Raw genomic sequence first — 24497 nt, 5'->3', positions numbered from 1 at the left:
TTTTTTTTTTTTCCTTATATGAGTAGCAACTCTAGCCTTACTCCTTTTATCAACAAACAGCCTCAAGGGCTGGTCTAAGGGCTGTTATGAAAAAGCTGCACTGCTGTAGTGAAAGAAACACAGATATGGGAAAACTAAGGCTGCTGCAGTACCAGCAAGCTCTGTTTGGCCTCTGAACATTCAATTTTAACTTGCAGATAACTTCTTCAAGGAGAAGAAATAGAGAGAGATGCTGAACTCTGAATGGTCCCAATCCAAGGCTGCAAACTGTGTGAAGGCACAGTCCTGCTTTCCTAAATGTCTGTTCAGAGTTTATCCTGATGCTCTATTTAAAATTGCACAGTGCAGGGTAGGAGGGGAGAATGACTGTGTCAGGCTAAGGGAGGAGGGAGGATGGGAAGCACAAGCTGTCAGGTACTGGAGCTGCCTTCAGATCTACAACCGAGGCAGCAGCTTCAAAGCACTTCATCAAACACTAGCTGTCTGTGTTGGAAGACATACAAAATTGGGAAAAATAACATCAGATGCCTTTTTGCTGGGAAAAACGGTCACAGGAGAAGCCTCCCTCATCGCAGGTCAGCCCGAAGCACCGGGTGGCAATGGCCAAAAAGTGGTATCAGAGAATCACCAAATGGTTTGAGTTGGAAGGGACCTTAAACACCATCTATTGCCAACCCTCTACCATGGGCAGGGACACCTTCCACTAGACCAGGCTGAGGTCAGTTGTTACCTCCTTGTTGTTACCTGCTCCAGCTGCTGTTTGTCTCCATCAGTTGCTTGTCCAGAGGTTTGTAACGTAGCTTTGCTCATCCTTCAGCTCCCCCAGCCCGATGGGAAGTGTGCTGCCTTCAGGAAATCTGAGCAAAAGTTGCTTTAGTCATGCCCAAAGCCCCGTGGAAAGAACTAAACCCTCCTGTCTCAAAACTCAGCTGCTTAAGCTCGGTGGGCTTGGAGGGGCTTTCCAAAGATCACTTCTTAATGCAGTTTCCCCAGGGAGAACCCCTTCCTGTGTGGTTTTGGTTACTGCCTTGAGGGAGTCGAGTTATTGTGCTGGAGGAAGATAAAAGTGAGGCACTGTGTGTTAAACACTGCTGTTATTTTAGGGAAGCTCCATGCAAAATCACCTTGCTGTCGGTGGGGCTGTGGGTGCGGCCACACCTGACTGATGGTCTTTCAGCTGAACCAGGAGAGTGGTGTCAGTGATGGGTCCCTGAAGCCATGGAGGAACAATCTGCAGTTCAAACTCTGTGAGGAGCAGAGGTGAGTTTTCCCAGTGATGATTAAAATTAGAGATGTGAGCAGGGGGATCTCCCTGTGTAATAAATCCAAGCAGATCAAATATATGAATAGACACCAGAAAGAGCAGGGAAATGAGAGATGGTAACAAGGTGGGGGTGGTCTCTTCTCCCGGGTTACAAGAAATAGGACAAGAAGAAATGTCCTTAAGTTGTGTCAGAGGAGGTTTAGATTGGATATTAGGGAATAATTCTTCACTGAAAAGGTGGTCAGGCATTGAAACAGGCTTCCCAGGGAAGTGGTGGAGTCACCATCCCTGAAAGTGTTCAAAAAAATGTGTGGATGTGGCACTTGGGGATATGATTTAGTGGTGAACACAGCAGTGCTGGGTTAATGGCTGGACTCATTAATCTTAGAGGTCTTTTCCAACCTTACTGGTTCTGTGTATTCTGTGCAATGAGTGACAAGGTCTGGATCACTTACACTGCGCTTCGAAAGGAAAAACAGCCACAGGTTTGAGAAAACAAACCATTGCCAAAAAAATCCCCATCTCTTTCAAGGAATATATTCAAAAGGGGAGCTATATAAAGACTGGGAACTAAGTGCTGCTGCTCCACTGGATGCCAGAGAGACTTTGCTCAGAGCTGTGGTCAGTGCCAGTGTGTCCTAAGGCAGAAATTAGAGATGAAGTGGGCTGGGAGTGCCACAGAGGGGAGAGTATGGAAAGCACAGTGGAAGAAAAGAAGAACACAGAGAGAGGCTCTTCTCTATTCTGATGTCCCTGCCCATGGCAGGGGGCTTGGAACTAGACAATCCTTAAGGTCCCTTCCAACCCAAACCGTTCTAGGATTCTAGAAGAGGGAGAAAGTTGTTACCAGGATAAATGTCTGGTTTTGAGCAGGAAGTCTGATTTGTGTCACATTGAAAAGAGGGATTAATTTTCAACCCAAAAAAAAAAAAAAGATTTCAGCAATGTATTAGGACTATCATACAGCTACATCCTAGGTATGAGAGCACACGATGCAGTTGGATGATCATTGTAGATCCTTTCCAACTGAATTCTTCTCTCTTCTCTTCTCTTCTCTTCTCTTCTCTTCTCTTCTCTTCTCTTCTCTTCTCTTCTCTTCTCTTCTCTTCTCTTCTCTTCTCTTCTCTTCTCTTCTCTTCTCTTCTCTTCTCTTCTCTTCTCTTCTCTTCTCTTCTCTTCTCTTCTCTTCTCTTCTCTTCTCTTCTCTTCTCTTCTCTTCTCTTCTCTTCTCTTCTCTTCTCTTCTCTTCTCTTCTCTTCTCTTCTCTTCTCTTCTCTTCTCTTCTCTTCTCTTCTCTTCTCTTCTCTTCTCTTCTCTTCTCTTCTCTTCTCTTTCTCTTCTCTTCTCTTCTCTTCTCTTCTCTTCTCTTCTCTTCTCTTCTCTTCTCTTCTCTTCTCTTCTCTTCTCTTCTCTTCTCTTCTCTTCTCTCTGAACTCCTTTTAGTGGAAATATCAAACAACAAATCCAGCAGCCCATGGGTCTACAGACTCCAAATGTGGCTGAACACGAGCTGTGTGGAATATTCAGAATCCTTCACATTTTCTATGTCCCTTGGGCAAGTGGGGACACCCCCCGTGTAGGCAAACAGAGCACACTCCCTGTCACCATCACCGTGCTGCAGGCAAGGCTTCTTTCCCTTGGCCACCCCTGCATCCCTGGGACCACAGGGACATCTGCAGCTGGAATTTTCTGGCACGAATGCATCTAGACTCATCTTCAGAAGGAAATGTTGTGGAAACTCCCAGCGGCCAGGCAGGAGGCTGATCTGCTGCTGCTCTGCTCCCAGGGAATGTGAGGTGCAAAGCACCCCAGTGAAGCAGCGTTGGAGGAGACTTTGGGAAGTGTGATTCAGCTGGGAGGGCTGGATTAGGAGAGAAGAAAGGGGATGTAAGGAAATAACTTCAGGCCTGCGTCACAGGAGATTTGAAGTTGTTTGGATTTGGCTGGAATGGCTGAGAACTGGGGCGTGGGGTTTTGTTGAATAATCGCCACTTTCTGTGTAAAGGGGAAAATGTTCCTGAGAAATCTGATTTTACAGTCATTCGGACCATGCATTTCCTGCGTGTGAAGCGTGGTCCTTTACAAAATGGCAGGTCCTTTTCTCCCCAAGCAGGTTATCCCAGCAGCAATCCCCGTGGTCCTCGCAGTTCCCACCGAGGGAGCAAAGGCTGCAGCTGCCAGGACCAGCAGAGATGTGCAAACACGCACATTGCTCAGTGCTAACTGCTCTCCTTGGGCTTCACTCAACTGCCTGAAACTTGGAAACTAGTCCAGCCTGTTCCAATCCCCTCCCTCAACTGGTTCCTGGCCTTCAGTTCATTAAAGATGGGCTCTTCCCTTGTGGGACTGGAAAATGATTCATCCACCAGCCCAGGAATGCAACCCTGGAGGCATCATTTGCAGTCCTCTCCCAAAATGCTCTTCTGGAGCTGGATTTCTGTGTGGAAGGAATGTGGTTTGGAAAAATCCTCCCCAGTCAATCTTTGAGCAAAGAGGAGTCGAGTCCCAGTCTCACTCTTATCCCCGGTCTCATCCGGATCGTTGACGAGGAGAGAAAACATCCTAAATCCAAAAGTGGGTGCAGCAGATCTGCCTGGAGGGCCAGGACTCACTTCCTGCTCAGGTGTGAGTGCCCTGCCCTTTGCTCCTCCCCAGGCTGGTGAGCCTCGGTCTCACCCTCCTCCTTCTCCTCCTCCTCCCTGTTTGCAGAGGGGGTGATGCTCCTGTCTCCAGGCGAGGCAGAACCCGTGCAGGCACAGGGGAGAGCCCACGTGTGAGTGCACATTGATGCCACCACGTGCACAGTGATGTCACTGTCACCACTGTCCCCAGGCAGTTTTGGTGAGCAGTGAAATTGCCTGTTGTGTTGTGTGGATGCCTGTGGATCGAGCTGGTGCCCACTCACTCCGTTGGATAATGTGTTCAATCCAAATCAGCCAAGCCCTGGGCGTAAGGGAGGCAGTTCTGTGACTCCTGTTGCTTTCCCTTCGTGCCAAAAACAGGTAAGATAACACTGCCCTTTGCAGGACAAGATCTTTGTGTGAGTGCTGCTGTTCAGAAAAGCCAGGAAAAATAGGAAGGAGAAACAAGAAACTGGCCAATTCCTGCACAGGGGGAGTGGCACAGGGATGCCCCAAGCACAACCTCTCGCTTGTGTTAGAAGGAATCCCGTCCCACACGGAAGTAACGTGGGTTTCTTGTTTGGTGCTCAAACAGTAACCAGAACTGCCTGGGAAAAGGCTCCTGGCTCACCTGAGCTCCTCCCTGGTGCCATTGCTCCGACCCATTAACAGCGAGTGGTGTCAGTGTTTGCAGGGACTACCCCCAAAAAGGAAGAATTTGGAGTATCAGCCTCATGGCAAGGCTTTACCTGGTAATTAAAAGGTTTCAGGCAGCACTGCTGTTCCTCACCAGCTTTTCATGCACAGATTGGTGGTGGCTGGGGGACACCATTCCTTGCTGGCACCCAGGGCTTGTAGCCAGATTTTTAGCTCCACATGCAGCAGAGAAGGACATGTGGCTCAGCAGGTACCACAGCGGATAAAGGAGACAGGGATTTCAGCCCTGGCTTTAACTTTCTGGAGTCATCATTTTTGGTAAGGCAACTCTAAGAAACAGCTGCTTGAATTCTTCAGTCATTTAAGAGCTGTAATAACACAAATCAAGTTGTTTCCCTCAAATTGCCCTTCATCTTGGGGATATGGTTTGGTGGCGAACATGGCAGTGCTGGGTTAACAGTTGGACTTGTTGATCTTGGAAGTCTTTTCCAGCCTTAACTATTCTATGATTCTATCTTCCATTTTTGAGAAGGGGGTTCTAGTTAATCCAGCTCTCTTCAGCCCACCCAACACATGGTCTCCTGCTTGTGACCCTTGAGCTGGCCTACAAGAAGGAGGTGGAGAGGATGTGCAGGAGTCCTTAAGCCACACAGGGAGGTTTGTACAGCACCCAGTGAAGGGCCTGGTCCTCGTTCCTCAGCTGAGCCGAGCCTGTGATGAGTATCAGTGGTACTGGAGCTCCTTCCAGCAGTGTGATGTGACCAACATCTGATGGGGGGGGTAATGGACCAAGGAAGCACGTCAGGCACAGACAGTGCTCTGCTCCCTTTGGGGACTGTGGAAAGCAGGGAGGGGCCACATGCAGGAGGGTGACAGTTTCCCAGCCTTTAGGGTGGTTGATTTTTCCTGCTCTTTCCTGGTTGGCACAGGCAGGGCTGCATTCCTGCGGACAATAGGTCTTGCCTGGCCACCCCCAGCGAGGGCTGCCTGCTGTACCCCTGGTCATACAGGCATGATCTCAGCTCTGCCTGCTCAGATCTCAGCTCTTCCCAGGCTCAGCAGTATGCAGGATTTGTCCTCTCACCCCTACACCTCCTCAGAGTTGAAATTCATGAGCTCTGTTTAGCAGAGGTGAACAACAGGAGGTGGTGAACTTAGCTCAACAACCAAACTACCTGTCCTGGGGAAATCTGTGCTCTATTTTGGGGAAAGACTTGGGGAACAAACTTAAAAATCCCTGAGAAAAATCCAGATCCCTTCCCAGGGCACAGTTCCCATCTGGCAGAGTACAAGGATGTCTCCTACGCTCTCCATGTCTGGGCACCACAGACTGGCAGCTGCTCTGACTCTGATAATTTCATGGGGAAGGCTGGTGTGTGTTGGCAGGGGCAGGGCTTCAGGATTTCATCCCCCCTCCCATCCCTGAACACAGGGTGACTTTCCGTAGTCACACATGCAACCTGGTCACTGAAATGAGACGGGTTAAAAACAACCCCCAGTTGTGAAAAATATTGGTCTGCCTGAGTGCTAAAAACAGAAACAAACAGTGAGAGCTCCAGCCACCTTCACCAGTAAAGCCAGCATGTTCTGCAGCTACCTCAGTGATCCCGACCCACAGTAAAACCATGGGACCAGTTGGCTTCACTGAGTAATAAAGGACCACAGGAGAGAAACCCAGGCCCCATCTGCAAGTGGGGATGATCTGTGGGGGACCTGAGTCGACTTTCTGGTTCCTGCACAGACATCCCATGTAATCTTGTCCAAAAGGCATAAATAACCTCTGTTTGGCTCAGCTCCCATGTGAGAACAGGGCGTTAATCCCTCATCTCACTTGTTCACAGTGTGATTCCCATGAAAGGACAGTCCCAGGGAACCTGGGCCTCAGGGGGTGTCACTACCATGGCACAAGGGAGTTCCTGCTCTGCCACGCCCAGGATGCCACGGGATGACCTTTGCCAGGCTCACACACCCACTGACCAGCGCTGAGCCTCCCCTGCCTGTGAAATGGCTCCTTTCTGCCGGATTCAGACGATGCTGGAAAAGGCAGAGGCTCTGCTTGATGACCCTGACCAAAGTGTGCTGGAATTTGCTGGGTTTCATAAGGTTTTCATTAGGGCTGCGAGGGAGCCCCTGAGGTTTTGTGAAACTCTTTAAACTATCTGTGCAGTGATTTGCAAAACCATCCTCTTTGTGGGGATGTTTGTTTTCGCTGGCCCTCTCTGCTTTTTTAATTCCTCTCCTCATTGTCTTCCTCTTCAAGGTGTACGTGTTGTTTTATCTAGGGGAAACACCTGCTCCATAAAATGGCTTAAAAGATTGTTAGGCACTGAAACAGGCTGCCCAGGGAAGTGGTGGAATCACCATTCTTGGAAGTGTTCAAAAACGACGAAGACATAGCCCCTGGGGACATGGTTTGGTGGTGGACTTGGCAGTACTGGGTTAATGGTTGGACTCAATGAACTGAGAGGTCTTTTCCAACCTTAATGATTCCACAGCTGAGGACTGAGGACAGGGTGGCAATAGGATGCTGAGGAGAGGGTTGCCAATAACAAGTTGCCAGGCTCTTGCTTGGTTGATCTGGGTTTGTTCCTCTCTTTCTTACCCAGTTCCTGCAGTGATCCTCAGCAGGAAACCTCCGTGTGTACCCTGTGCTCCCTCCCTGGTATCATCCCTATAACAGCAACCAATGATCCCTGCTATCATCTTAAAACAGACAGGTAAACACCTCAGTGCAAGGCTCCCACGATGCCTTACCTGGGGTTAAGTACTGAATCAGGATTTAAGATCTCTAGAAGACTGTAATCTAATAGCGGGAATCAGCAGCTGATAGGCCAGATCCTCAGCTCAGCTGTTTGTGGTTTATGTAAAGATGAGGAAAACAGGGATTGGAAAATCATTGTTTTGTTTTCCTGCACATGGTTACTCTGTGAAGCCACCACGCTGCAGTGAAGCTCACCCCATCAGACTCCCCATCTCTTTGCCTAAAGGATCAGCTCCAGCTGAGTCTGCATGGCCACCAAGCGCTTCCCTAAAGCTTCTTGGTGCTCTGGAAATGCAGGCTAATTTTCTGAAATAGTAGCAAATCTAAGCTTTTTATCCTCATCCATCCTAGTCGATCCAGCCTGAAGAATATCAGGTGCCCAGACTCTGGCAGCAGCATTAGGAGAAGGGTTTGACAGTGATCTGGGGGTGATGGGTCTGGGGGACTCAGGTCCTTCTGGAGGTTTCCCCGGATGAAACAACAGTCTGGATACATCCAGATCTGCACAGGGGCCTCCGTGCCACATTCCTCCTCTGGCTGGAAGGCTGCCAGGGCGGCTGTTTGCCCAAGCCACGTCATGGTCTCACCTCGGCTGTCCTGTTTTCTCAGTGCACCTGCTAATTCCTGGCAGTGGCGGGCGAGATTAAACGGGGAGAGGTGCAGAGGAACCCACACCCACAGTGCACACAGGCAGGGCAGCCACCCCCAGGGATTGTCACTTCCCCGCTGACCTGTGCCCAGCGAGGTGCAGATTAACCTCCCGAGAGGGGACAGCAGCTCTTTTACTCCAAGACAGGAGTTTTTCACCCTCAGAAGTCTGGAATAACTGTCCTCCCTGAGATCTGGAAGGATGTAATTCTCCCAAACGTAATTCTGGAAAACAGGTTGCTGTACATCACTCTGCAAAACCATCAGGAGCAGCCAGAGCAGGCACAGACAGACCGAGGGAGGTCTGGCATGGTACAACTGTTTCCATCAGTGTTGTTATGTCCCATCATTGTATCAGTGCAGTTACATTTACTGAGGTATTTCTCCTGGCTAGCAGAGACTCAGACTTGTGCCTCCCACCATCAGATATGGGTTATAGATACTTTAGGACACAGAAGAGGAGTTTGAGATGACCAGAAGCCCTGGTATCTCCTGCTGTTGTGCTGCAAGGTGTCATCATTTCTGGACCTCCCTCCTTTTCTTTCACAAGAGGGTGCTTTTCCCCATAAACCTGAGGAAACACGAGCCCGATATTCCCAAAGCACAACTCAGAATAGCTGGATAAAATGGGGTTTACACTAACGTTGAGAGGCAATAAATTGGAGCAACAGCTACAGGTTTATCAGCCCCAGTGTTGTAACCCCTGTGGACAGAGTGCTCCTGCCTTATCCTGCTGCGAGCTGTTGGCTCTGAGAAGGTACCAACAGGTGGGAAGAGCTCTCTAGAGCTCTCACCAAAGCTCTTCCTGCCCGAAATCAATGTTTACCCTCGTGTCCTTGGCTTGCCAAGGCCACTCCTTTCTGCAGAACTGGGGCCTGTCCTACCCCTGCCTCCACAGGATCCACCATTCCCAGGGCTCCGTGTGCAGCGATGCCCCAGAGCTGTGCTGGGAGGGCTTGTTGGAAGGATCGAGGCCTCTCTGTGTGCTGAGAGCCATCGAGTGGCATGAGCTGAGCAGGGCAGGATGCAGTGACTCCTTATGGCTCAGGATGGCTGTGCCTGTGACAGAGCACGGCCCTGCACTGCGGCACTGTGACACAGCAGCGCTCCTCACCCGAATGCCCAGGCACCTTCTCCTGTCCCAAGACATTTCCATTTGCTGCTGTTAACCATTAACCAGCACTCTGTTACCTGTCAGGGGCAGCTCTGTGCTGCCTGGTCAGCTGGTGCCCACAGAGCTCTGTCCTGCAAAACCATTCCCACACAAGGTCCCCACCTGCACCAGACTGAGCCCGCCAGGACAAAGAGCAAAGCTGTGTTCACTTTTCTGCATCAAACCACCCCTTTGCAGGCAGCTGGGCCAACCCCTGAGGTTGGTTTTTGCTCAGTCCCTTGTGGCTGCTGTTCACCCCTGCCTTGCTCACGGGTTAGATGCTGTGGCTGCCTGAGATGTACTTCTCGAGGGGTCCTTTGCTTCATCAAGTTGTAAGTTCGAACAAGTGAGGTCCTCACATTGTAGAATAGAACCATTTAGGTTGGAAAAAGACCTATAAGATCAAGTCCAGCCATCAATCCAGCGCTGCCAAGGCCACCACTAAACCATGTCCCTAAATGCCCCATCTACACGTCTTTTAAATCCCTCCAGGGATGGTGACTCCAGTGCTTCTCTGGGCAGCCTGCTCCAATACCTGACAACCCTTTTGGTTAAGAAACTTTTCCTAATATCCAATCTAAACCTCCCCTGGCACAACTTGAGGCCATTTCCTCCCATTTTATCACTTGATACCTGGGAGAAGAAACCGACCCCCACCTGGCTACGACCTCCTTTCGGGTAGTTGGAAAGAACAAAGAGGTTTTCCCTGAGAGATGATCTTGCAGCTGACATACATGCTCTTGTATTGCTTTCTCATCCTTTTCCCCACACCCAGGAGCACAGCAGGTTAGGGAGCACTAAGTTATAACCCAATCCTCCTCTCAGTAGGTAGACCTGTGAGAGGCACTATGTAGATTTTCATCTGGACATAATGATTTTGTAGGGCAGAGGAGTACCTGAGCAAGGCTATGTGAGGGATGGGCAGTAAAATGTCACATGCTTTGGTTGTGGGTCAAGGAAAGCTCTCCTGAAAACTTCTCAGAAATTCATGCAATGCTTTGGCCATTACAGGTCAGGACATTCAACCTCATATAAGTAGCAAAGGGTATTTTCACTAGCTGCTCAAGCACCTTGTGGGGTTTATTTGCCTCCTTCCCTTGCTTTTCCAAAGCATGAGGCCCCTGCTGTGTTATCTCATCTGCAGGGTTTGGCCCTTCCCTCTTCCTCCCAGAGCTCCATACCCAAAAGCGGGGTGGAAATACCTTTGCAACGTGTCATTTTGCAAATACATCCTTGGCAGAGCCTGTTTCCCCATGCACAATGTTCACCTTGTCCACAGGCACGCAGGATGGTCAAGGCTGAGGCAGATGTGGGCCATCCCACTGCCAAACCTTGAGTTTGCACTTCTGGACTCTTCCTCCCAGCAGATTCTGGTTTTACCCCAGTGTGGACCTATGACAATGTCTTCAGTGTCTTGGGCTCACACTGGGACACTGAAAACAGCCTCATCTGACATCTGTATGCATGAAAAAAATATTAAACCATAAGGCCTTTGAGCTCTGGGAATACCAGGTCAAGGCTTAGGTCCAGGATACGAGAGCACCAAGTTGTGCACATGGGAAGAACAGCTGGACAGGAACATCTCAGATCATGTTTCAGTTATGAAAGTCAGGCTATTCTGTTTTCCACCAGTACTGAGTTAAACTGCTTGGAAATAATGTTTTCTGCTCTATAACCTCATGGCATGACCAGAATTAGCAGGAAGCAAAAGTGCCTACAGCTCAGCACCAAATGAGCCTGTGCTTTATGACAAACATCTTTTCCCTCAGCATTGACTGTTCTAAACTGCTTTAATATATATATAGCATATATATATATATATATCATATATATATATATATATATTATATATGCAGTTTTAGTCTCCTTAAAAACTCACCAGGATTTATTTACTACTTTTTCACTGTGCTGATGGAAAGGAGTGGGGATAGGCAGCTCAAGCATCACCTCTGCATGAGCCTGAAGTGCATCACCCAAGCTGTGGGTAAAGGAATAGCAGGCTTCACCCCAGAGCTCAAATTCGTGTAGCCACCACCATGGATTGGTGGGTTGCTCTACAACAGCATACATCAGCACCAAAAAGGACCCAGACACACAGCAATTATTAACTAAACTATTGGTGCTGGGGATAATTAGTTTAGGTGGTTAAAAAAGAACCAGAGCACAGTGGAGCTTGGTGCTTGGAGATATCCTCACTCCATCTTCCAACGCCTCCCACCAGAGCTGTTGGTGTGTGACCGTCACCACTGGGCCAGCAGTGGGCTCAGGGTGGCCTCCAAAGATAAAAGCAAACCCTGTTGCAGGGCCCCATCTTCTGTGGACTGGAGGAAGACACTCAGGCAAAACGAAAAGAATGAAAAATGAAAGGTGAAAGCTGTTACGGGTTTTATGAGCTGTAGCCTGCAGACATTAAGGGAGAAATCACTTGCTAAGAGGCAGTTTTGCATCTTTAACCATGAATTAAGATCTCTGCAGTGTTCCTCTCAGATATGGGCACACCCAGGCTGAATAAGCAGGTCCAAGCCCCACCCTGTGGTTGGTGGCAAACCGGTCTGTAGTTAATGTCACCGGTATTTTGGGCATTCTTCCCACCACAGGTCCCACAGGTATAAGAGTGGTCAGTGCACAAGGTCTGTGGAAACTGCGGTTTAAACCTGTTCAGACACCTGGTTTGGCTGGTGAGGTGACTCATATTTATTTTCAGATTGTGTGGGTTAATCTAGAAAATTAGGGAAGTGACAAGAGAAGCTCGATGTGCAGTAAGGAAAGGACTTGGATGGTTCCCAGTCCTGAGAGGTCACGTAGTCTCCATTCTTGGAGACATTCAAAACACAGATGGACACAGTCCCGGGCCCCCCAAAGGCAGAGCTGATGGCTGGTGACAGGGTAGCAAGTGGTGCCTCCTCCCCTCTCCAGAGGGGGATGTTCCCTCCATCAGCAGTGAGCAGCACCATGGATATGCCAGGCAGGAACAGCAGGGAATGACAGGACATGGTTTATCTTCAGGTCACCCACAGCCAGTGGCATCAGGGCAGCTTCCAGTGGCTGCGTGTTACAGCCATCCTTCACAGGTAACTTTTTCTCAGCAATGAGCTACAAGAATCCACAGACACAGCTTCCTGCTGCCAAAGGTGGCTCTGGCAAACACTGCTGGGGCTGTCTGGTTTATCATTACTTTTCTCCTGGGAGGGCAGCCCGGTTAAACACTCCAATGCTCTGTTACATTCCCATTTCAGTCACTAATCTTGACGGCACTCAAGCCCCTGAATGCACCCAGGGCTCCAGGCTGCAAGCACAGGGAGACCCAGCTCGGCCTTGCAGGGAGCTGAGGAGCAGGAACCTTCCCTGGGCACTTTCCCCCTCGGAACAGCTTTGCCAAAATTCGGGACAGTCAGAGCCAGAGACTGGAGGCAGAACTCTTAGTCCCAAGAGTTACAGTGGCACTGAGCAGCACCGCACCTTGCTTTGTCCAGCAGAGACTGAGAAAAGGAGGGGGGGGGAATTCCTCCTGTGCCCTTTTAAATCTGGACTAAACAGGTTTTTAATGAAAGCAGCACTTAATCATTACTGCCCTGTGAATTCAGAGCTGGGGGATATTTGATGCAAACAGAGAGTTGGTTGAAACTCTCCCGTACCGGCTCCCTCTTTGTCCCCCCTTGAGCCTGGGAATGGGTGTGATCTCCGAGTAGGAGTGTCTCTGCGGTTAAGTAGAGGATTGAATTACCGAACGCTGCTGTTCCCGAGCTGACAAGGTAGCAGAGCAGCGAACAAAAAGTGCCTTGAAACTAGGCAAAGAGGAGAGAAGGCGCTGGGTTTGGTGGAGAAGGGAGACCTGTGAGGACACTCTGCACTTTCCAGCAAGGTAAGCAGCCTCCCTGCACCCTCGTCAGTTTTAATAAGGCCAGGACTGTTTAATGACTTTTGTTCAGTGGGATAGTAGGAAAAAAAAAGAAAAAAAAAAAGAAGTAATAAGTTTCATATTTTTAAAAAAATATCTCCCCTGGTGTAAGCCAGGATGTCTCTACTGAAATGAGCCCACGCTGATTTACATCGTTTGGGGTTGGAACGAGCAGCTTGCCAAGCTTGCCAAGAACCCATCCAGGCTCCATATCAGCTCTGAGGACACATGCTTTTCGTTTAGCTCTCTGCACAGACCAGCTTTGATTTCGTGCAACGACCAATTAACGGCGTTGTTTTGGGCCTGGATTGTTTTATGCTTTGCTGCCGTGGGGATTTGCTGGAAGCTCGTCTGCCTTTCTGGCACAGTTTTGGGTCCAGGCGGACACAGAAAGTCTTTGCAAGTTCTCATCAATAGGTTTTATTGTCATCTAATCAATAGATTACTAATGGCTGAGCTGCTGGGCTGCTTTGCTCTGTAAATAGAGTGTTTTCTCGTCCTGCTGGTTTGAGATGCAAGTTGCACTGAGATAAAATTGAGTTGTAGTGGAGTTGAGCTGCAGGCTTTACTTGCCAGTATTTTTCTTAGGCGTGCCTATTAGAAACATAAATATTTAACACAAAGGAGAGCTGATATGAATTAACATCTGTGGGAGGCTCACGCTCATTCGAGGCTGCCCTGGCACTGATGTAAACAAGTGTTACGGCAGCCGAAGCAAACTGGCCCCGCCAGAGCAGCACTTAGAGGGTGAATCATCCAGGTGCTCTTTACACACCGCAGCTAAAAGGGCCGATTAGAGCCTGCAGAGTAGAGATTAGACACTCACAGGGCATTGGCCTTCCTCTTCCGCGGGGTTTCACCGTTCCCCCGAGGTGCCAGGTGGGAGGCAATGCCAGGACAGACAGGAGCCGGAGTGGTGCAGATCAGAACAGCCCCAACTGCCCTCCCTCACCTTCCTCCTGGCACAGCCAGGTGAGCCTCCCCTCCTCCTCCTCCTCCCTGCACAAACAGGATGCCCTTGTCCTCCTCCAGCTCCCTTTCCACCAGCAAACACATGGGTCTCATGATGTTATTTCCGAGGCAGGACTTTGTGTCAGCAGTTGCCAAGTTCTCCCAGCTGGGAGCAAAGGTTTTGTGCCATGGCTGAAAGTGATGTCACCCTGATCTCCTGCCTCCTCCTGCTATCTTGGGACTCCTCATTGGGTTGAGTCAATAAATCCCTGCTCTTTCATAGCCAGGGATGCTGAAGATGTTCATGGTGCCTCTTGGCCTTTTCCACGGAGCTGTTTTTCTGGACTTTGAGCCTGGAGGTTGTTATCTTTTCTGCTATGGGCTCCCCTGGGGAGATGTGGGACATGTGACATGGAAGAGATGCACTGTGGGCTCTGTGACCTCAGGCTGGATCTGTCCTGCAGCCTGGTCCTCCAGAACCACCCATCCTGTGCTCATTCCATCCCCAGCTGAGGAGGAGATCAGCTCAGACACCTGCCCCAGCTCTGTGCTGGGAGCATCTCACTTGACCACAAGCCTTTCCTCAGTTTTAATAGAGCTAAATACAAGGTGGCCCACTTGGAAGCAGAGCCCTGAAATGCCCTGTGCAGTGAAGGGAGCTCAGGGCACAGCCAAAGCCTTGGTGCCACCCTGGTGTCTCCTGCCCCAGCTGCATTTTTGCCATCCTTGACCATCCTTTGCCACCACTGACCTTCCTCAAAGTCCCTCCTTTGTCGCAGGGAATGGGCTCTTCTGCAGCCTTCTGAAATTTGCTCTGGAACAACAAACCCACAGATTGGGCTTTCCATATATGAAAAGTCCACCTTCACAAGGAAGGACTCCAGTGTGGACACACCCAAAATATCTTGGCTCCATCTCTCTGTTTATTCATGTATATTCTTTAGCTTCTGTTGACCCCTCAGAGAAAATAATCATTCAGTCACAAGGGGATACACTCTCCCACAACTCACTAAAACCTTGCTTTTCCTGAGCTCTCTCTCCATATAATACAGCCCTGGAAATGAGCCTAATTGTGGTTTATCTTGGATGATTATACATTTCTACTGTATTTCCACCCATTCTGGATGTAAGAGGAATGCAAAAAGGGGTGAATATTGTCGCTAAGTCTCTGGTATCCTTCAGTCTGAAAAGTCCTGTGCAATGTAATGTTAATTTCCAGCATTGGATGATGTGCATCTTGATTTCCATCTGCCTTGATTTCCAGGGGCCTCTGCTTGAAACAGAAACCCTGCCATTTTTTATCCATCTTTATCTGAGCCTATTCAGACTTATCTGAGGCAGTGCTGGGTAGAGTAACAGTGGAACTTGTTATTACCTTATATCCACGTCAAAGACGTGAGGCGTGGGGGATGCTAAATTGCATGGTTGAGCTCCATCCTGGGCAGTTCCTTGTGGAATGAGCTATTCAGAGCAGTCGACCTCTTCTACCTAAAAATGTCCTGTTGCCATGCCCTGGCATGAAAGAATAGGTTTGTGTCTGGCCCTTTATTTAAAACTGCTCTTACAGAAACGGCTGAACAGGATAAGACACAGGCAGTGCTAGAAAACATGTTCTTTTTTGGGTTATAGGGACTACCTAGATACCCACCTTCCCTTTGGGAGTGTGCTGGAGCCTGAATTACTGTACTTTGTTGCTATGGAATATCTGTCTGGATATGAGCTGATCCCACCCATCCCAGTGTTTCAGATGCCTGGTTCCCTTCACGGTGCTCAGACACAACTTCCATTGGCAGCTCTGGGTGCAAGAGTCAGTCCTGGAGGAATGACTATTTCTGAGGCTGTTTGCAGTATTTCCAGGGGTGTTTTATTCGTTTGGCTTTGTGCAGGTGACATGCTGCTCTCTCTGCTTTCATTTCCTCACACTGGCTGTCATTTCTGCCCAGGGGGGGATTGCACACCCTTCCTATGCCCACATGCTGTGGTCCTGTGTGGACTTGGTTTCACTTTTTATGCCAAGCAAGTGGCAGATGCACATCTTGGGAGTGAGGCTCAATGATCCTCGTGGGTCTTTCAGACTCAGGATAATCTATGATTCTATGACTGTCAGATCTCCACGGGCTGGGACTTTGCTGCAGGAGCCCCAGAGCTGGGCAGTACAGGGTTTGGCTCACAAACTGGTGATGTACCAACACCACCCATCACACAGGGGCAAAGTTACACCTCCTTATTGCCCCATGTCCCTCTTCCCATCATTCCCAGTCATCCACCCCACCTCCATTTGCCCCATTGTTTTCCTGGATCCTTTTCCTACCACAACAGAGAAGAACCACTGAAAACCATCTTGGGAAGGATGGTGCTCCTCAAGGAGCAGTCACTTAGAGTGAGGAGAGGCAGGTGGAGGCTGAGTGGCACCCCCAAAATCACAGGAGGACCAAGAGCGACCTCACAGCCCATCCTGATTGGAAGGGCTGGATGAAACAGTGATAAACACACCATGTGCATGGTGCTGAACACAGGCCTAGAGGATAACACCAGTATGGGTGACTGCTACCAAAAAGGCATGTGGTGCTGGTGTTGCATTGAGAGGAGATCCTGTGAAGGGCTGTCTCTTTTTCCATGGCCTTAAAGCTCATTTAAAGCAACTCATATCTTGGCTCAGCACCCTGTCCCAGTGGAAGCTTGGGTTGAGTTGGTTGGTCCCCACTTGTCTTGACACCAGTCAGGTGTCTTTCATCACAGGTGTGTCAGCCAACATACACAGCAGGTGACTGGTCCTTTGCAGCTCAAGAAACAAACCTTCTCCCTAAAAAAATCCTTTACATCTCACCGAGCCAGCAATGGAAATGCAGAGTTGCCTATGGAGCACCCTGCTTAGGTCCAGGTCATTTCGTTTGCAATCCAGAATGGAAACCTGCTTGCTTTTTTTTTTTCCCAAAAGTCTTGGTTTTCTCTTCCCAAGTTTTATGTCACGCTTGCAGGTCTGAACTGGAACAAAAGTGAAACAGTCCCTTCCTTTCTGTAGTTAATATTAATTTTGCTGCTTTCCACTGGAATGTCAATGTTCTGGAGAGTAGTTCTCTGGCTGGTCTGAGGGGAGCCAGAGCAGCACCCCTGCTCCATCACCATCAAACAAAGGTCCTGAGAGAAAGGGCTTATTCAACTGCACTCATTAAACTGTGCAACAGGAAAAGCTGTTCTTTATCTTGCACACATACACCTGTGCACATATATACATGTGTGAATTCTTACAATAAATAGGAAAGTGTTATGTGCAGCAGCAAAAATTGTAACTCTTGGACTTGTTTTTTGAGAAGGATAGACCAGGTGGGCACCGGTACTTGGGTTTAATTGAGGTTTTATTTGAGGTATTTGTCTCAGTTCACAATGACAGATCTGTCCAGAAAAATCTTGGGGCACAGTGGGTGGGACTGAGCCCCCACACTCTGAGAGAGCTGGAGGGCAGCGTGGCCAACTGGGCTCTCCATCCAGAGTTTCCCTCAGGGACCAAGAGTCACTGGATCTGCCCTAGACCAACCATCAGGATGAGGGAAACCCCCCAGAGGCAGTCCTCCTCAGACTAAAGCACCTGAAACTGGGTTGGATGAATCCCAGCCTCTAATCCCCCTCTCCTGCCCCTCCTCCAGGCTCTTTTAAATCTGCAGAGGAAGCAGTGGCCTTTCCTCAGTTTCAGCTGAGAAAATGCCTTCATTTGAGAATTGCACCTCAACTTCCAGCTGTCACATACTTCCTGTGAGCTTTTGAAGTGCAGGTGCTCCCCAGGGCTCAGGAAGGCCTTGCACAGGTGAACAAACACACATTCTCTCCTCCCTGATGCCTCAGCTCTGGTTTTCCTTACCTGCAGCCATGAGGTTAAATAATGCTCTGTTAAAGTGCTGATGTGGGAGAGGATCATAACTTTTTTTCTTGGAAGTGGTGGGTAATTAGAACTTAGTTAGAGAGAACCTGAACCACTTCCCTGGAAGCCAGGAAGAGGAATTAAAATGGCTTCAGCTTTGTTTTCCTTCTGCGTGCGTCTCCTGCCCTCCCCGTGGCACGAAGCCCTGCCTTCGGATGCAGCGCTGGTCCTGAGCCAGGAATCTCTCCCTTTCACTAGGGGAGAAAGAACTGAAAGAGAGGAGAGATTTGTTCCTGATGAATTGGCAAGCTACCTGCTCACCTTTCCCTTGGGATGGCTCCGTGCTGTTGCTGACTCGAAGACCTCACGGAGAGGAGCTGGAGGAGCAGTGGATACCTCTGAAGTAGTTGTGCACCAAGCTGGAGTTTATTATTTGACAAAAGAGCACCTGGCACCACACCAGGGCAATGCTGCTGCAAGGGGATTGTGTGCAGAGGGCTTTTAACAGCTTCCCGTGCCTCTGTTTTTATCTCACGGGGCTTCAGAGAGAGGTGGGTTTGCACCGAGGGAGTTTGTTATCGGTCACAAGGACTGATCTGGGGGAGAAGTTACTGTAGCTCAGCCTCTGCTGCTGCTTCTGAGAGCTCTGAGTCTGTCGGGGCTGCCCTCACCCTGCAGAGATGCTGCCTGCCTGGGAGAGCCTGCTGCTTTCAAAGACATCCTGGGGAAGGAGGACTTCAAGAAACCAGTCAAGAGCTGCGTGGGTGCCCTGACCTTCTCTGTAGGACACCAAGGGCTGCTGTCCCCCACCTTCAGCCAATTTGCTCTCCCCTTTCCAGAGCCAGTCACTGCTGAGCACTGGGCTCTGCATCCAGAGTGATGAATGTGGAAACTCAGACCACATGACTTGGGAGCTGTGGCTGGCTCCCTGATTTAATTGTCAGGACATTGTTCTTACATTGTGAGAAGTTTCCTGGGACAATGTGGCTCCACCATTCCCAGGAAAAATAGTGGGTTGTTAGAACTTCAGAGGGAGGACTCAGAAATAGCAGCAGTTTGGGAAAAAAAAACAAACCTGCTCCTACAAATCAGTTTCCCAAGACCATCTGCTTGAAGATCAGGCTGCTGGAATGCTACCAGCAGTGAGATAAACAGAGAGGGACAAGGGGGATCATAAAGAGAGGTGTGGAGAGATGAGCAAGATTTCCTGAATGGAGCAAGGTGTTGAACTAGAATTTATGGCAGGTGGAAATGCAGCTGCAGGGACTAGTCAGACTGAGAGGAGATAAATCATGAGATGCCTTCCCTTCTAAATCAGATGTCCTCTGAGGAATCCAAAGAGGCAGATGAGATACAGGTTGAGGGCTGTTGCAACTGGGAAGGGGGGTATTTCCCAGTAACCTGGTATTTCCTTGTGTTCTTTGCTTTTATGTAAGGATCAATGGAAGGACTGGGGGATTAGTGTTAAGTCCACCTGCCTGTTGCTCACAATGAGCTGAAAGGTAAAGCTCACAGCCCCAGTGGCTTTCTGGGAATGACTTAGTATCAGCTACTAAGCCAGAGGTGCCAGAAATGGACAGGAGGTGAAGGCACAGGTTATAAGAAGACACACTAAGATGAAAGTCTGTTTCTTGATAATGCCTAGGATGGTAGTTGGAGAGGGGGTAAATTTCTATGATTCAAGAGACAGCAGCTGGGTCCAGGGAACACTGGTCAGCTTTTGTCAGACAGGGGAGAATGATTACTGGTCTTTCAGAACCCGAGAAATTACTTGGCTAGGTGAATCCAGGTTTCTGCATCCTTTGAATTTACTGAATAGGGAATTCAAACCTCTCTCGGGCTGTAGAGCACTTACAGTTTGAGAGCCCATCATTAACATAAAATCCTCTCAGTGGTTCTTTTCATCCCAGGCTCTTAATTCTTCACTCACATTAATCCTAAACCGACTTTATCATCTCAGTCCTCAGCCCTTGCCCCATGAGCAAAGAACAGAAAACACCAGTCACCTCTGATGCCAGGTAGCTGCTTGGATGACATGTGGTGTGGTGATCCCTGGCAGCCATTCATGGAAAAAGGGAAAACCTGCCCACCTGAAACCACTGAGGTTCCTTCTTGTCTCCAGAGCCATTGACCCTGAGAAGGTGAGCACAGTCTTAGTTCATCCCATCCAATACTGCATCTCAAGTTTTAATCCAGTGCTACTTAAGAGAAATCCAAGAAAGCCCTTCAACCCGTTTCATGATCCACCCAGATGATTTGGCAGCATGGATGGGGGATCTTTTCTGACCAGTGGAGGTGGCTGAAGCACAAGGGCCAATCCCTGTTATTGCCTTAATGCCAAACTGATGGGAGGGAGCATCTTGCTGGAAGTGCAGCATCTGAGCAGGGGCTCGTGGTCACAGACCCCGAGGAGCTGAGCCCAGAGAGCACATCCTGGCCGTTTAGCCATCTCATTTTAAAGACATTAAGTAAAGACAAGCCTTCCAGCTTCCCTAATAAGCTGTTCCAATGTTTAATTGCCCACCATGATCAGAAATAGCATCTTATTTCAAGGCCTGTTTTACGTAAGTTTAGCTGCCAGGCAACAGCTCTTTCCAGCAAGGCTGAAGTGCTCTCTGTGGTCAGCCAGGCATGTCTGTGCAGAGCTTTCTCCTTGTCATGTCAGCCATACCAAGGTCCTGAACTTGGATCTCACTGGACTTGGAGGAGGAGGATGAGCTGACTGGGCTTTTTCCTTTTTTTGCCACCCCCCACAACACATATCCCATTCCCTGCCTCATCACCACATTCCAAAACATCCAGCATGGGTTGGAGGAGGGTATTACAGCTCTGAGTGTGTGACAACATGAGACAGGAGACAAGCCCCATTGCTGGACCTCCCTGCCTGTCACTTCCATGTGAGGTACAAGCTGCTTTTTCTCCTCCCGCAACGGAAGAATAAAAGACAACTTGCACAGGTTGAATGCTGTACTCTGGACAGTCACTTGCTAGAGACAGTCACTGTTCCCAAGCTGTAGCTGGTGAGCCACACAAGGTAATTCAACACTGAATTTCATTCCTCTGGGCAGGACAAGAGTTAACCACTCTCTGCTCTGCAAACAAAACATGGCACCTACTTGGGCCCAGATGCCCAACTATAATGGAGACAATGAAAGCAATTCAGCAGCCCTGGTTTACCTCATCTAATGCCAGTCCAAGTATTCCCAATAATTAGGCCTTTCAGCCTGGAAAGGCTGGAGCCACAGCTGCTTCCTATTTTCCCCAAAGCTGTACAGAGCATTAGTCATTTCACTGGGGTTTTTTATTACCGCGACTACAGCCCCGTAAGTGTGCCGCCAAAACCCAGACAAGCCAAACCAGCCTGGATTCAGAACGTACTTTGGGAGCTTGAAATGTTCTCCTGTCCCCCTTTCTGAGTCCTGGTTTTCCCTCCCCAACCAAACAGCCAGAGTCTGCCTGAAGAAATGTCCTGCTAGGTCTGGGCTCCGTACACGGGCCAGGCTGACCAAAATGAAGCACTGATTGCTGGCACTTCCATCCCAACTATTAATCATTAACCAGCCTTGGGAGTGACCTTGACACTTAATTAGTCATCTAGTCCTTCCTGAAGGCAAAGCTTTTCCCCACACTGTGCTGGTGGGAGAGGGGATAGGGACTGTGTTTAGCAAGCGGGAGAGTTGCTGTGATTCTGGCAGTGCATGAAGGGGAGTGGGTGTAACAGAGACACACCTGCTTTTTTTGCCTAAGTTGTGATGGGAAGGCTTTGCTTTTAGCTCTGGAGGCTCCAAGTTGTCCTGACAGTAGCATCCAGTCAAGAGGCCAGCCACTGATGTTCTGTTTTCAAGTCCTCTGCCCTCAGTCAACAGCAGCATTTGTTCTTTGCAGCTTAATTTGTAGCATCTTAACCAAGGGGTGATGACCCAGCAGATCAGCTGCAAGCCAGAAGTCGCCTTTCCTACACAGTGGCCACCTATCAGCCGACCTTCATGGTGTGAACTTTTCTCCTCTTTCCGTGGAGAGAGTCCCTGGAAATGGTGGCAGTAGGACAGCTGGTCCTGGAAGTGGAAATGGTGTAGCTGAGTGTCACTAATGCGGAGGCAAAGAGGTGAACTACCCGTGCCTCTCCTCCCTTCACAGGTGAAGCTGTGTCTGGGTACAAGGAAGCAAATGTCCATCCCCATAACCAGTTATTTTCCCCTGTGAATTCCTGCCCCAGAGGTGGTTGACTCACACTTCTCGCCAAATTGCATTTCACCTGGTGCTGGGCAAAACTGGTTTGACCGAGGCAAGAACTGCCCCAGACAGTGAACCTTCCAAACCTCTTAACGGCCCCTTTTTTACTTTTCTCTTTTTAAATTAGAAAAGTGTCTGCCCTTCCTGGTTTCAGAACAGATGGGAAGTTTTCACTCCATTAATACTGGATTTTATGTCTGGACAGGAGTTGAATTATGGGATCATCTGATTAAAAACCCACATTAAATCATTAATGAAATGAGCTGCTCGATTATATAAGTCATATTCCTATTATTTCTGACTTGGCCACCGGCTGAAAGAAGCTGGAAAGTCCAAAGAAACAGCCAACCTTGACTGTGATTCACACTCCCCCAGCTAAATTGCTGAGGAGGAAGGGAGGGACAGCATTTCCCAGAAAAGTGAGGACCAACACTAATGGGCAAGTCTGAGACAGAGAAAGGAGCCCCAGGAGCCAGGGAGATCCAAGGTCCCCGTTTTGAGTCAGAAGGGTTTGATTGGGAACCTGCTGGCTGTTTTTCAGAGAGTTTTGTCCAACACAGTTGCCTGTAGTCAGAGGAATCCCAGTATCCTCCGGGTTAACTTTTCCAGGAGAGGCTGGGGTGCTGGGGGAAGCAGGGATATCCAGCTGTGTCTCACAGCTGGCCAGCTGCCGCTTCCCTGCGCTGTTCCCAAGCAGGATGCCTGCTCCTTCCACAGGGAGCAGTGTCGGTGTGGCTGAAAAACTTCACTCCCTCAAGTGTAAACGTCTTCTTCACTGGCTTTGTTTTCAGGTTCTGCCTGTTTTGACGCTGGAAGGAAAAACCCTAAATAAATTAAAAAGATAGCTGAGGGGAGGAGGCTTCGCTTGGGTTTTTCTTTGATAGGGACCTTTTGAATGCAACATTAAAAGAAAGGAGAGGTCTTTTGGTTAAGGGTCTGGACTGAGATCATGTTTCTGGCTTCTGTTCCTGATAGCCCTGGACTCCACAGTAGGTGAGTCAGGATGCCATCCAGAACACTGTATATCTCATCTCCTCTGTGGACACTGAAATATCTTCCTGGATCTGATGTGTAATCTGTGTGGGTCTCAATTACCTTTCTGGGAACTGAGGCAAAAAATATCTTTTTTTTGTCCTTGCTATTTGTTTTCTTGCCTGGAAGGTATCTGGAGGACCTGAGAGGGAGATGAAAGTTGCTGAATGTGCCCCTGCTAGGGACACAAGGCTACATAGATTCAGTCTTCAAAAGTCCTACAGACCTATCTGTGTTCAGGAAGGAGTGAGCATGTCTGACTCTTGTTACCAGTGCTGCCAGACTGTGGCTCCCTGCTCAGTTAACAGAGGGGTGTTGGGGCTGTGCTCAAAACATCCCTGGAAATCCCTGCATCTTCCTGTGCAAGGAGCCAGGATGTGGCAGCTCTGGGCTGTGGAAGATCTGGATGGACCAATGTTCCTACATAGAACAGCAATTTTTGTGCTCTTACTTAGTGTGCAAACTCTTCAGGACAGCCAACACTGCTTATGGCTCATGGTGCCAAGTGCAGCACATCTCTCCCTTCCCTTGTAAAACAAACAATAAATACGCCTTCTGGCAGGGGACCATCTGTCTCTGTCCTTCCCCTCCTTCGGAAGAAGCTGCTTCCATGGCTTTGTGCAATAGCTTCCTTTATCTTCCATCTCACCGTGGCTCAGTGGCTGTGCCACGTTGGGCAGCCATGGATAGCTCTGTTCCTTCTTGTGGGTAGCTTCCTACAGCAGAGCAGAGGAGAGCAGGAGAGGCCATGGCCCACAGTCAGTGCAGCCTTTTCATCCCAGGACAGAGCAGAAAACGCAGTCAATCGAGTTGTTGTTTTTGTTTTTAACACAGCACAATCGTTCGGTCTGTCATGAGCAAATGCAAGTCGAGGGCACTGACAAATGAATGCAAGGCACAGGGATCAGTGAGCCGTGTGTTCTCTCGAGGCTGGGCCTTGATTTGTAAGCAGGATTGACTCACAAGGGAAAGGCTGGTATGGGTCTTGCCCTTATGCAAACACAGCCTGTCCCGTGGCTGCTGCAGCAGAGTTGAGCTGCTCGGGGGGCACTGGCCATGCCCTGTGGGACAGCCAGCTCTGTTAGGATACAACTCCATGTCTTCATGTACATTGGTTTGGGATTTGATTTGCTTCAGGAGGTTGCTGTGTAAACAAGCTGGGTTCAGAAGTTGTTTCTTGAGCAAAAGCTCAGCAGTAGGAACAGGGGGCATAGCTAAGGGTGAGAAAAGGTCCTCTTTTCTCTGCTGGAAGACATGAGGATGGATGGGAGACCTCCACCCACAAGAGAGGCACCAAAACCATCTCAAATGTTCCCAGACACCCTTGTGTGGGCAACCTGAAACCTACCTCTTCCCCATACAGGCAGCAGAGCTTAGGAATCTGCAGAGCTACCTGTAAAATAGACATCTTGGTCATGGACTG

At 49.2% G+C, this 24497-nt stretch overlaps 1 protein-coding gene across 1 annotated transcript in view; it reads left to right on the top strand.

Annotated features, from left to right (window-relative positions):
* The first annotated feature begins 12718 nt into the window (after window positions 1-12718).
* Window positions 12719-24497, top strand: part of VILL (villin like) — a 36000-nt gene continuing 24221 nt past the window's right edge. Inside the window, exon 1 of the mRNA XM_018067706.3 lies at window positions 12719-12966. The gene's annotated coding sequence lies outside the window, so the exon portion shown is untranslated. The remainder of the gene's footprint in view (window positions 12967-24497) is intronic.

This window comes from Manacus vitellinus, unplaced genomic scaffold, assembly GCF_001715985.3.
Source record: "Manacus vitellinus isolate BGI_N305 unplaced genomic scaffold, ASM171598v3 scaffold_12_pilon, whole genome shotgun sequence".
Classification (NCBI taxonomy): Eukaryota; Metazoa; Chordata; class Aves; order Passeriformes; family Pipridae; genus Manacus; species Manacus vitellinus.
The sequence above is the reverse complement of the archived record's forward strand: the minus strand, read 5'-3'. Positions and strand labels throughout refer to the sequence as shown.